General features: G+C 41.5%; 1 long non-coding RNA gene across 2 annotated transcripts in view; it reads left to right on the top strand.

Annotated features, from left to right (window-relative positions):
- The first annotated feature begins 3,460 nt into the window (after positions 1–3,460).
- The window catches only part of LOC140389399 (uncharacterized), a 56,977-nt gene continuing 47,038 nt past the window's right edge, over positions 3,461–13,399 (top strand). Inside the window, exons 1-3 of one of the 2 annotated variants that reach the window (XR_011934378.1) lie at positions 3,461–3,613; positions 4,655–4,675; positions 11,479–11,514. This is a non-coding gene — a long non-coding RNA (uncharacterized lncRNA). The remainder of the gene's footprint in view (positions 3,614–4,654; positions 4,676–11,478; positions 11,515–13,399) is intronic. The other variant, XR_011934379.1, reaches the window with a different exon arrangement.

Here is a 13,399-nt window from a genome sequence, read left to right as displayed (position 1 = left end):
TTGCCATTTCAATCTCCTGCTCTCTTGTCTACATGTCCGTCCTTGGTATAATGCAATGTTTCACTGAAGTCCAATGCATACCAGAGGAACAGCATCTCATCTTCCAATTAGGCATGTTATAATACTTTACATTGAGTTCATCAAATTCAGATTATGAACTGCCGTCAGCTTCACCCCATTTTAAATTATATTAACTTATTTTCATTTTTCCATTGATTATTTTTTCCATCCCCTTGAAATCTTGTTTTTCCAAACCACAATCTACCCTCTCCCCACTCCACCCTAGGAGGTCCATCTATTCCCTGTTCCACGTTCTACTTTGCCACACTGCTTTGCTTTGTTCTGCCATTAACTCGTTCATATCACTTAATGTGCCACTATCAACAGACGTCTTAGACATGATCACCACCAATTGCAATCCCTTTTTCTTTTTCTCGACATCATTGCCAATCTCTCCCTACCCCGCATCTATCGCTGGCCACCTATGACGATATTAGGCTGTTGTTTTTATAGTCTGTGAGGCTGTTCTCCCAATGTTGGCACGCGCCCCAGAGAAAGAATTTGAAGAGTCGACAGGCCTTGGGTTCTGGTAGTGACGTCCTGCCCCAGGTCGATGTCAGATGGTCCGTCCAGTTTCATTCATTTTTGTTTCCTGGGAAGCCAACACTGCTTATTGGCTTGCTAGGCCATTTCAGAGTCAGCCACTTTGCTGTGCGCGTGATGGAATATGTAGGCGAGGCCAGGGAAATGCAGCAGATTTCCTTCTCTAAAGTGCATACAGAAGTCTGAGTAAATCAATGCCTTACCTTTACTTGACTGGAGTTCACATGTTGAACTTACTCGGACACGTAATGGGCAATAAGTAACATTATTTAGTGTTGGCAGGTAAGTTCCAACTGTTTTTAAATTTTAATTCGTGGGAATACTTTTTATCGATGAATATCAAAATATGCCAGCGCACAATAGATGATATCGATACTGCAACTTCTGAAAAAGATGCCGAGAACAGAAACATATAACCCCATGCTCTATTAGTTCAAATAGTTCCTGAAAATATGCAACTCGGCGAGCTCACAAAACTTTCGAAACGATTACTCTCTGATGAAGTACTCATATTTCAATGGCATCCTCCTTCAGGATACCTCAATTTCGAAGGAGAGAAATAGTCGGATTTTCCTTTCCCTAAAAAATGAATTGTATGTATTAATTCACTGTAAAATGTCTTCAAAAGTGTCTGGGTCGCATTGTGCACTTATTCTAATCATTAAACGCTATTATTTGAATCGCATTAATATTAACCTGTCGCTATTTGGGAGACTTGTTATAATGTTCGGAAATAACCCCGAAAGAAGAAATTGTAGCTGATTTTAACTGAAAATTGGATACGCCTGAAAAAGAAGGCACAGATTCCACATTGTGTTCCGTTATATAGGTTTCTGCCCTCCAAATCTAATCAATGACTAATAGTTACCGAATATGTGCTCATGTCTCATCTGTGTTTCAATTGCATGTGACCGGTTATTACTTGGATTCCTGAATATTTTTCACCGATTTAGAGTGCATGGATAGGAAATTGAGTAGATTAAAACAGCGGAACGCCGAAGGAATAAGCGTAACTATGTATTTTCTTGCAATATTTTAAAATACAAGAATGTACTGGAATTTCACAAAGATGTGCCTTAACTGTGCTGGAATGCTTCTAATTTCTTTTCAGAAACTGACCAAGGTGATGTTGACAAATCAATACTGAATGCTTCCTTTAATATCAACGTTCGTTATTGAGGTTTTGATAAAATATCAACATTCTGTTGCCGCGCAATATATCTCTGCTCTTGGAATAAATCTATCTGAGTCATCTGAGGGGCTGAGCTTTGGCACACATTTTCGAACTGCTGCTTCAGAGCGGCCGGGACCCGGTTAAATTTCGGCCTTGGGCGACTGTCTGTTTTGAGTTTGCACTGTCTCCCTGCATCTGCATGGGTTTCTTCCGGGCGCAACGGAACTCACTGCCGCAGAAGGCTGTAGAGGTGAAGCCACTGAGTGTCTTAAAAACAGAAATAAATAGGTTATTGATTAATGGGGGGGACGGCATGAAAATTGGGAATATATCAACCGTGATTGATTGGCGGAGTAGACAGATGGGCCGAATAGCCTGATTCTGTTCCTATGCCTTATCATACAATTTACAGTGCAGAAGGAGGCCATTCGGCCCATCGAGTCTGCATCGGCTCTTGGAAAGAGCACCCTATCCAAGGTCAACACCCCCACCCTATCCCCATAACCCAGTAAACCCCACCCCACACTAAGGGCAACTTTGGACACTAATGGCAATTTATCATGGCCAATCCACCTAACCTGCACTTCTTTGGACTGTGGGAGGAAACCGGGGCACCCGGAGGAAACCCATGCACACACGGGGAGGATGTGCAGACTCCGCACAGACAGTTACCCAAGCCGGAATCGAACCTGGGACCTTGGAGCGGTGAAGCAATTGTGCTATCCACAATGCTACCGTGCTGCCGAAGGCCTGGGTCTAATAAAATCCGTTTTTGTTCCTTATTATGCTCGAGTGCATATTTTATATTCCATTAAAAAACACTTTGGATTTCATAATTTATTTGATTCTAACTCCCTACTCAATTCTCTGTTTGATGAAGACGACGTACCACTTTCATAGGATTGCTTGCTGCATCAGCATAGTTGGCTCCAGTTGCTCATATACGCCCCGTGCACACATGTCCCTTTTGACATAAACATTGCTCAAAGTCTCTCCATTGAAGAAATACTCTATATTGCATCTTTGTTCATTAAAACTGGGCAACGGCACGGTATATCCCATATTCATAGGGAGCCGATTGAACTGGCTGATCCAAACCCCCTTGAGTCACCTTGCACCCGCTGCACAAACCACATACCCCATTCGCTTTGCGTCATCGTAAAATGTGAACACGTTACGTCTGGCCCCTACACACACCGTTAATAACGATTCTGACCAGCTTTCAAGGGATTTACCATTGAAGCCACTCATCCCTTCCGGAAAACCCCCAGGCGGGAGTGCGCTGCCGGACAGAACACCATATCCCAACGACTGGACATTATGTTCCTCTTAGCTGAAACATTCTAATTAACTGTCACATGAGAGTCGCTGCGCAATTTCACTTAACTGAAACATGGAAACATTTTCCAATAAGCAACAAAACATCAGAGTTTTGCACAAATATGCTAGTACGCGGGCAGCATTCACATATCACGTAATCAGATGTAGCAACTCCCAAATTGACGCCAATTTCATCCATGAAACGATTTCGTGAAACTTTAAATATGAATTACGTTGCTTTTTGGCAACGTAGGCAGGCATTAGCTGTTAAGATTAAACACTTCTTTCCCTGATATTCATTAAATCAACCATAGCCTCTCGTCAGTGTCATTGTTGCATCTGAATAACTGGACTTGTCACAGTTATCATTCTGGATATCGAGCAAAGGAGCTGGAAAGTCCCTTGACGGCTCAGTCTTCTTCAGCAGTTTTTTCTGGATAATTAACACGCAGTCGGAAGAAGAACTCAGACAACATTTAAATTGAAAAGGGACTGGACTTAAAAGAAAAGAAAAAGGTAAATGCCTAGAAAAATCGCTATCATGTGGTTTCCCATTCAGAGAACGGACCATATTTCTCTATTTCCTTCATACTTTAATTTCATTGAGGCGAATGTGACCGGACATCCATATTCTCACTCTTGATATCATTCTACTTTTGCTTTCTGGAAATATATAGCCAAATAGAAATTAATCAGCGGCACAAAGTACATATTACTGAAAGAGCGGAGACTGAGGGAAATAATAGATACGCTATCAGCAATTTCCTTTTCTGGCACTTTCTGTCATCCAAAGATAACGGTCTTCAACCATTAATCGCTTCTGCAAAGTTCGTAATTTTGTTCGAGCTATTTTGAGCACTTCTAACATTACACCCCGATTAGCTTTCACATGAACCACAACTAATTGATTTTCCAACTTTGATAATAAATTGAATAAGGATCAACTCATATGTGAATAACAACCTTTGCAAAGAAATGCACACTTGTGGCACACGTTCATAAGTCAGGTCTATTGTCTTTCACACATTAAGGCACTGAAACTAATAGTTTAGGATAAAGGTACAATCATTATCAATTGCTTTGTATGACGATGCCATTGGTTCAGTATCGTTCCGTAAACAATGGGATAATGAATCGTCAAGCCAGTTTAACATTACATTTGATAATATTGTTCTTTGACCCCCCCCCCCCCCCCCCCCATGGCATAGTCTATCATTTGGGTTTTCTGTTCGCTGGTGTTCAGTCTGTGCCATGGCGCGAGGAAACAATAACTCGGGAATTTCCACCAGAATCATATCAATGTTCGACAAGTACAGAAATATTTGCAATAGCTGGTGATCGTTAGTGGTCTATTACGTACATTATGTGGTAGAATGAGTAGTTTATAATATAACTATTGCGATTTAGAGCGAATCGATACACAAATGTAATGAAACGTTTTGATACTTTCATGAAAAATGATATGCTGGAGAATTGTGTAAAGCACATTGTATTAGTCAATTGCTCAAATTTATAATAACCACCATTACTCTTTTTTAAAAAATCTTTGAACAAAAGGAACAATGGGTGATCGTTCAGGTATGTGTTCAGAATAATCAATTATATCCCGAATTCCTCAAGAGTAAAAATGGTACATGTCGGCTGTAATGTATTTTATTTAAATCTGTTCACAATATTCAGTGTTGGATTCTGTGTGGACGCTTATGGTAAATTTCACAGATTTTAAATCTATAAACAATAACATTGTTTCTGTTGTAATTAGCAGAAATTAATGCTTGCGAAGCAAACCCGGGAACAATTCATCTCACTGCGTTATGTAATTCTGTGACTGTCGGCAAGATATCATTACTTGCAGTCGATGCAAAATCAGGGCATGAAACAATCAATTCACCGATAGAATATTTGACTGTTTCCTAGTTGCATGTAACATATTAAAACGAAAATGCCGAGCAACCGCAACTTAAATCGCAGTAAAATGCGTAATTAATAATGTGTTACAATGCGCTTCCCATGCGCATTTGCGAAAAAAGCCAAAGGAGGAGAAATTAGCACAGGTGACCAAAAGCGGCCTCAGGCAAAACGTCTTGAATAAGCTTCTAAAAGACGAAAGGGTGGGAAGGAAAGCAATTGGTTCAGGGAAGGAGCTCTGGTGCAAGGCTTCAATGCGTGTTCCTGTTCTTGAAACATACATTCGGCCCAATTGATCCACAGCGGTTTGTGGTCCACCTCTTCCGTTTTCAACTTTTCCCAACTAAATTTACCTAAGTAATTCTTCTTTTAAAATATTTGCTGACCTTACCTCTGCATATGTGGACATGAATCACCGCAACTCCTCACGTAATAGCGAATTCCATGTTTGCATAAAAATCGTGGCAAGTGCTTCTTTCCTGAATTTCCAGCAGCAGTTCTTGCCAACCATGTTAATTGATAGCCCGAAGTCAATTCCTTTCGCATAAACTCCGACGTGTGCAGCGGCAGATTGCATGGCCAGCGCAATATTTGGGCGAAAGGCAATATGAGAGCACAAGCACCCTCTTAACCCAACTCACACGCAGACACACACATCCCATACACAAACACATTCTCACAGACACGGCACACAGACACAATTGCACACGTAACTCGGTAGAGTAAGAAGTCTTACAACACCAGGTTAGAGTACAACAGGTTTGTTTGGAGTTACTAGCTTTCGTATGCAGCTCGTTCATCAGGTGACTCCAAACAAACCTTTTGGATTTTAACCTCGTGTTGTAAGACTTCCTCCTTTGCCCATCCCAGTACAACGCCCGCATTTCCACAACATAACTTGGTGATATTGATTGAAATGATGCCCATCATTGTATCCTAATGCATTTATATGTTTTAGGAGTTACCATTACTTATAAAAATATGTTGCGCTCTATTAAGTCTGCGCTGAGTTCCAGCAATAACAGCACCCAGAAGAGAAACAAAACAAAGGCGGCTTCAAAATTTCCAATGAGCAGCTTAATGCTAATCACTTTAATCTGTTAGTATCATTATCATTCTTATTTTTGTGGAGGAGTACTCAGTTCGTTTTCCAATTAACGGGGAATGAAGCATGGTCAATTCACCGACCCGGCACACTTGTTCGGGTTGTGGAGTGAGACCCACCCAAATAAGTGTCTCCGGTAATTACACCGAACCCTCATGGACACTAAGGGGCAATTCAGCAGAGCCAATCCATCTGCACATCTATGAATTGTGGGATGAAAGCGAAGCGTCCGAAGGAAACCCACGCAGACACGAGAGAAAGTGCAAGCACTACACAGTCACCCGAGGATGGAATTGAACCCGGAGCCCCGTCGCTAATGAAGCAGCAGTGCTAACCACTGCGCCACCTTGCTCCCACCTCCCTCCTTCTAACGTTTTTATTCTGATCGTAATCCGTATTTAGTAGTAGCCAGAACAGTAGCAATGAAAAATGTACGTTATCTATCAAGGGCCCCTCTGTTGCAAATTTAGCGACACAATACATAAAACAAAACGGGACATTTTCTTTTTTGGATAATGTAAATAGGCAGCCTCTCATTTTCCTTTTTATTGATTCAGCAATGGGACGGTTGCACAGTGGTCAGCACTGATGCCTCACAGTCCCAAGTTCCCGGGTCAATTTCGCCCTCTGGTGACTGTCTGGAGTTTCCACTTTCTCCCGGTATCTACGTGTGTTTCCTTCGTGTGTTCCGGTTTCCTCCCACAGTTCAAAGACGTGCAGGTGGATTGGCCATGCTAAATTGTCCCTCAGTGTCCAAGAAGGTTATGTGGAGTTACGGGGAGACGGTGCATTTATGGGCTGAAGTAAGGTGTTCTTTCCCAGGGCGGTGCAGATTCGATGCGCCGAATGGCCTCCTTCTGCCCTGTAAATTCTATGATTCTATGATGATTCTAGGATTCCGATGTAAATGACAGGATACCTGCTGTAGCACATTATCTACAGGCGTTCTATGTATTCGAAATGATACATTTAATTCTCATTTCGATCTCTGACTTCCGAATATAATTATTTTGCTTTGTGGTATGAGCAGCGATGCAATTGTTTTGGCCTCTAAAGTTGAAACAAGCGTTGTTGAAATATCAGACGGTATGTAGGTGTATTATTAACGTATCCCGCCTTGCAAATACATGTTTCTCGAAAATGATTTATAGCGCTGAACTGCGTCTATATCAATAAGTTGTGCAAGCGCCGAGTTGCAATAAAGAAATAACACAGGCTGCCAAATATAGTGCCGAAACTTACCTGTAGTGACAATCTTTTTCCATTGCTACTCTTTTTTTTCGTTAACCGAAACTGGGGTTGAATACTTTGCATTCTGAACTCCGACACAGTCCTGCTGAAAAATGTACAATGCACATGCTCCTGGCATCCCTTCCTTGCGGTATGGTATCATTAGGAAATGTGAGGAAGCGTTGCGATTTACGGAGTGCTCGAAACAGATATTTATAAAAGTTTTAACCACTTCGACAAGAGCTAAAATAGTCATGCCACGTCAGTGGGCAATATGGGCTGGAGGATATCGGATGATATGTGGTGCATTTGTTGCAGTCGGACGCTCAAGAGATTTTGTGGGTTAGCGGTACTGTTCGGGGTGTTGGGTGGTGTGAGGAGTGGAAGAGCGGGCAGTTGTCGATGAGCCAGGCAGTTCGCGTGATCGTTGTAGTGTTGGGGGTTAGTTGGGTGCCCGTATGGTGGGGAGTTTGTTGATCACCCCCAAGTGCACGTGTTGGGTGTTTATGAGATTAGTGGAGTAATGGCTGGGCGGGAGTAGACGGGTTATCGTAGTAGTTAAGAGGGCGTGAATCAGTTAGGTGATGTGTTTTCGGAGGGTGGAAGTAGTAGGGAGTTCAGGAGCGGGGTAGTCAGATGTTCATGCGTGGTTCCTCGTGCTGTGGGCAACTATATCGTCGGGTGGCGGTGTGGAGGTTAATAGGCTACCCGGGGTGCGGTTGGTGGCGGAAGGATGGGGGTGGGGGGTGGGGGTGGGGGTGGGGGGTTGCGGCAAGGACAGTCTGCTACTTAGTGTAATTCGTAGTGCGGTTACTTCAGGGTATTCGATGGGGAAACCCCTTTACAAGGCGTGGGATTGGGCAGGGACCAGAAGTGTCATCTCTTTAACATATAACTGCCCATGAATTGCCAGTGGAGTTAATCATATTAACATTTCGTAGGTAAACATTTACTAAATGAACCGTATCCATCATAATTATCCTACCTAAATCGAATTTTGGTTGGCTTCAGGAGCAGGGCAATTAAGGAGCAGAGATTGAAAAATCCAGGGAAATTCTCTTTCAGTTAATGCCTGAGGAACTCTTCAAAGCCCTACATCTTTCACGCTACCTCCACACCACATCCACCACTCTCGAGCCCCACATCTTTCTCAGGGACCGATTGGTTTGACCGATAATGTTAAAAACAGTGACGCCAAGGCGCATAGAAAAAAATGTTGGTACATTAGAAATGAGTGAAGAAGCAAAATGTCACGAAAAATTAAAACTAACTTTAGCCATTTGTATTCTTATTCAAAAAATACCAATTTTTCAAACTTAAGACATTCAATAATGTGATAAAATTATTATTGTTAATAATAATTATACAAGTCATATTAAACAAGACAGTATGTTATTATGTCGTAGCTATTACCCTCATCACATTCAAATCACTGGTTAATTCAGATTGAGTTGGTACAACCTTTTGTGTAGTTTGCACCAGCCACAGTGGTAAGAATGATCACAGGAATTAGAAAATGTTAATCACAATTCTAAAGGTAATGTGATCGCGGGGAGAGGCATTTTTTTCTATATAAATGTTCTGCAGACCCTAGCATTTGATAAAGCGTATAAAAACTTCATGCGCATTTTTTAGCTTTATCTAGAGACATGGATTGCAAAAGCATGGAGGTTATGATAAACCTTTATATAATCTGTAGCATTGTGTCCAATCCTGGGATCCATAATTGAGTGAGAATAGAAATTATTTCGAAGGAGTGCAGAACATATTTAAGGATGGTGACAGGTACGAGATGTTTCAGTTCCCAGGATAACTTGTCGATGGTGACTTTCTCGTTATGAAAGCCGTAATTCAGAGGAGATTTGGTAGGCCGACTCAATTTTATGACAAACCAACACAGAATGAATAGAAAAAAAAAAAACGTTACCCTTGGCGCAAAGATTAAGAACTCGGAACAAAAGTGTTGAATAATTGCCAAAAGGTCCAAAAGCAACATAAGAAATTGTCCCGCTTTGGTAAAGGGTCACCTGGACGAAAAACGTTAGATCATAGAATTTATAGTGCAGAAGGAGTCCAATCGGCCCATCGAGTCTGCACCGGCTCTTGGAAAGAGCACCCTTCCCAAGCCCACACCTCCACCCTATCCCCATAACCCAGGTACCCCACCCAACACTAAGGGCAATTTTGTACACTAAGGACAATTTTGCATGGTCAATCCGCCTTAGCTCCTTTCTCTTCCTGCAGATGGTGCCAGACCGGCTGAGATGTTCCAGCATTTTCACAATTGGTTTAAGAAAATTAAAACTGCATGGTTGGCTGAGACATACAATTAATCAGTCATTGCTTTCACAGACGAGCTAAATAAATTTCAACCCGAAGAAAACGACTCCTCGATATATTTCACTTGCACGGTGTCAATCTCGACTCCATGGAACGAACATTTTTTTCTGTGCTAGAACCGTTCAAATATTTTGTGAAGAGGGTAGTACTTCGCCATGTCAATTGGTTTCATTGTTATTTTGCTGGGGAAGCTGGGTTTCAGGTATACGGTTTGTGTTTTCCAAGGCCCGAGGTGAGGCAATGCATTACAGATTGGAACTGCAAAATTGTTCGCATCATTCTAAGCTTGTGAGGAGTTGTGAATATGTTACCAGTGTCTCAGGTTTAATGATAGTAAAAGCTGATATTTCGTCATCAAATTAAACTGCAACATTAAGGACAGTATGTTATTTAATGACAATATGCTTACGTAGTGAATAGTAATCTGCAGAATACATGGATGGTTATATTTTCATCTTAATGGCAGAACTGTCAGGACACGCACAAAATTATTAGGCCAACTATGCACTTGTGAACGTATTTGTTTGTGCACATGTGGTTTGTTACAAACATAAGATGTTTCAATATTTGAATTGAAAGCTCATTGTAGCCGATTTTTGAGGCATGTGTTACCCAAAGCAATAACATAACATCTCATTGCGGGATAAGCAATTTTAAAACAACTGTGAACAATCACTGGCGAGGCTCAGAGCAGCACGTCCCCGCTGTGCACTGAGATTTGAACTGTAAAACTATGTATACCATAAGTCGAAATAAGCGTTATAGGTAATTCCCCTTTAGTCATAGGTCATCAGTCCCTCAAGTACAGAAGAGGTACTTCGGCCCAAGAGCCTGCAGCAACAAATCTACACTAAATCTACACTCATCCCAATTTCCAGCATTTGGCCCATAGCCTTGAATGCTCTGACATTTCAAATGCTCGTCCATGTAAATTTCAAAGGTTGTGTTGTGACACGCCCAGCCACTTTACAGGCAGTACATTACAGAATCCAACAACTCTGCTTGAAAAATAAACTCCTCAAAGATACCCTGCCCCTCACCTTAAAATTCTGCACCCTCATTATTGACCCTTCAATTAGAGTGAACAGTTGTTTTATTATCCAGCCTCTCGATACTAATACTAATCTTTTAAAACTCAAGCAGGTCCCCCCCAGCCTTCTCTGCAAAAACGTTAGCAACCCGAGCTTATCTAGCCACTATTCACATTAAAGAGATGCTGCCTCTCGTAATTTACGGAAATTGCTTAGGTATAAAATAAACTGAATACGAATGTCTTCCCCGGAGTACGATATGGGTACATTCGCATTTTTCTTGTTGCAGAACACAATCTATGGTGTACAATGATATACGAACCCGATTATCCAGACCTACTTTAAAAGAACAACTGAAGGCCTTGATTTAGTTCTTTGACTTTGGATGTTATTAATGATTGTGATAGTTTTGCGTTTCTAATCCAGACGATTGTGAATGTTTCTTTTGGGCAGTATATCTGTCTCTTACCCGCGGAGGCACGGAAGCGCCAAAGGGGGAAAAGTTCATAGTTAATGAAACCGGCAATCCATTATTTTGTCCGCTTCTCGAATGCAACTCACGACCTTTCAGTATTTATAGTGTCCCATTAAAAGTTTTGCCAATATGGTCGCTAGTTCATGTATTTCCAAATGCATCCTGATGACTCTTCATTTTTAGTTTAGCATTAAAATTCTAACTTATTTGATATTATTGATGCTTTTCGTCGTCGCCGGTGAAAGGATTTACCTCTTAATGTAAAAGTTATTGTTTCTTTCCACGGAACTAGACAATGAGAAACTGCGGAAAGCCCTTGATGATGTTGGTGAGGAAATGCTTCGAAAAATAAAGGCTGTATCAGCAAACATAGGATCCCCTAAACAGTCTTTAAGTGTTCTTCAATGGGCTCCAGATAGGAGCAATCAATGTTACTTACTTTCGTATTAATACCTAACCACGGTCTTCGTATTTCATGGCTCTATAAGCAGAATAAGAACGGCAAACCGGATTATCATATTTGATTTAATTGTCGTTGTAGTGAGTGCGTATGTCCACAAAATATCGATTTAAATCATGCACTTTCGAAATACATCTGAAAAAAAGCAAAGAAAAAGCAAAGGTTAAATCTTAAAAGTAACTTGACAATTAGCAGGATCTGCAACATTACTGCTTCGCTTCTACCGTTGCATTATTGCATCTCTTCTTGGTTGCATCAATATGGCCGGTCAACAGCAAAAGAATACAGGGCAAGGAAGCACATATTTCTTTATATATTCCATTGGATGAAGTCCCAGATTAACGTTGATTGGCAAAATAAACAACGGGAACTGATAAAAAAAGGGTCTATGCACAACGTGCTTCTGAAAAGGGGAGACGGCATCTTTACTCGAGATCTTTAAAGTAGAATCGCATAATTACGTGCAGCAAAATAGTTTGCAGTACTTGAAGAAAAATGAATACAGTTTGGCTAAAACAGGTAATCGCCGATGAACCAGCAAGGCACGATGACGATTCCCATTGCTCTTTATATTTTTCCATCTGAATAAAATGATGGTCACCCCGAAAATACCTTGGGGCAGATATGTTTCATTTGCTTCTGTTTTACTTCTAGATGAATGTTTAAATTCGTGGAAGGCAGTTTTTCCACAAATGTTGCGCATCAGATGGTAGTCAAGTGTGACGGGAAAATATATCAGATATTTAGGGGCTGGTTTAGCACAGGGCTAAATCGCTGGCTTTCAAGGCAGGCCAGCAGCACCGTTCAATTCCCGTACCAGCCTCCCTGAACAGGCGCTGGAATGTGGCGATTAAGGGCTTTTCACAGTAACTTCATTTGAAGCTTACTTGTGACAATAAGTGATTTTCATTTTAGTGACATTTAAGGGGCATCTTGACAAATACATGAATAGGATGGGAATAGAGGGTTACGGACCCAGGAAGTGTAGAAGATTGTAATTTAGTTGGGCAGCATGGTCGGCACGGGCTTGGAGGGCCGATGTTCCTGTGCTGTACTTTTCTTTGTTGTTTGTTGTTCTTATTGGCAAGCCACTGTAGCCACTCGTCACTATGAAACCACATGCTGCACCATGGGTGATGTCGTCCATATATTTTGCAGCTGTGCCCTGGTTATCATGCTTGCAAGGCATTCTTGAAGCGGGTAATCTTGCGTCCCACTGGGTTGTGAATGTCGAAATAGAAAAAAGGCCGTTAGAATCATCCTCCCTGTGAACTTTCCTAAACTAGCGAAGCCACCCTTCTGTCATGTGTACGAGCACGCGGGTAATGTGTTCTCCTTGACCTAATTGTCACCTTGTGCTTTTGACCTTCTATGTGATGATGAAGACGAAAATAGTTGAACTTCGTTCCTTTATAGCTGGAAGCTGCTCGAAATTCAGATCCTAATGAACTACGTACTGAAAAAGCATGTTTCATGAACTGGTACCTTGGTCGCTCCAGTTAGTTATGCTGTGCATATTTCTTATGTCAGCCAATTTCACTAAATGTTCTCCCTTCTGCGCATTGCGTTCTTGGTCAAAATCATCTTATCTTATAGGTCGAATAAAGCTAACAACATATGTTAATTATATTCAGGCCCGTGTAAATTAGTGTGTAGAAGATTATAGTTTAGCTGGGCAGCATGGTCGGCACGGGCTTGGAGGGCCGAAGGGCCTGTTCCTGTGCTGTACTTTGCGTTGTTCTTTGTTCTTTGT

The sequence above is a fragment of the Scyliorhinus torazame genome, chromosome 14 (genome assembly GCF_047496885.1).
Source record: "Scyliorhinus torazame isolate Kashiwa2021f chromosome 14, sScyTor2.1, whole genome shotgun sequence".
Lineage (NCBI taxonomy): Eukaryota > Metazoa > Chordata > Chondrichthyes > Carcharhiniformes > Scyliorhinidae > Scyliorhinus > Scyliorhinus torazame.
Note: the sequence above shows the minus strand (reverse complement) of the source record. Positions and strands in the feature narration are given on the sequence as shown.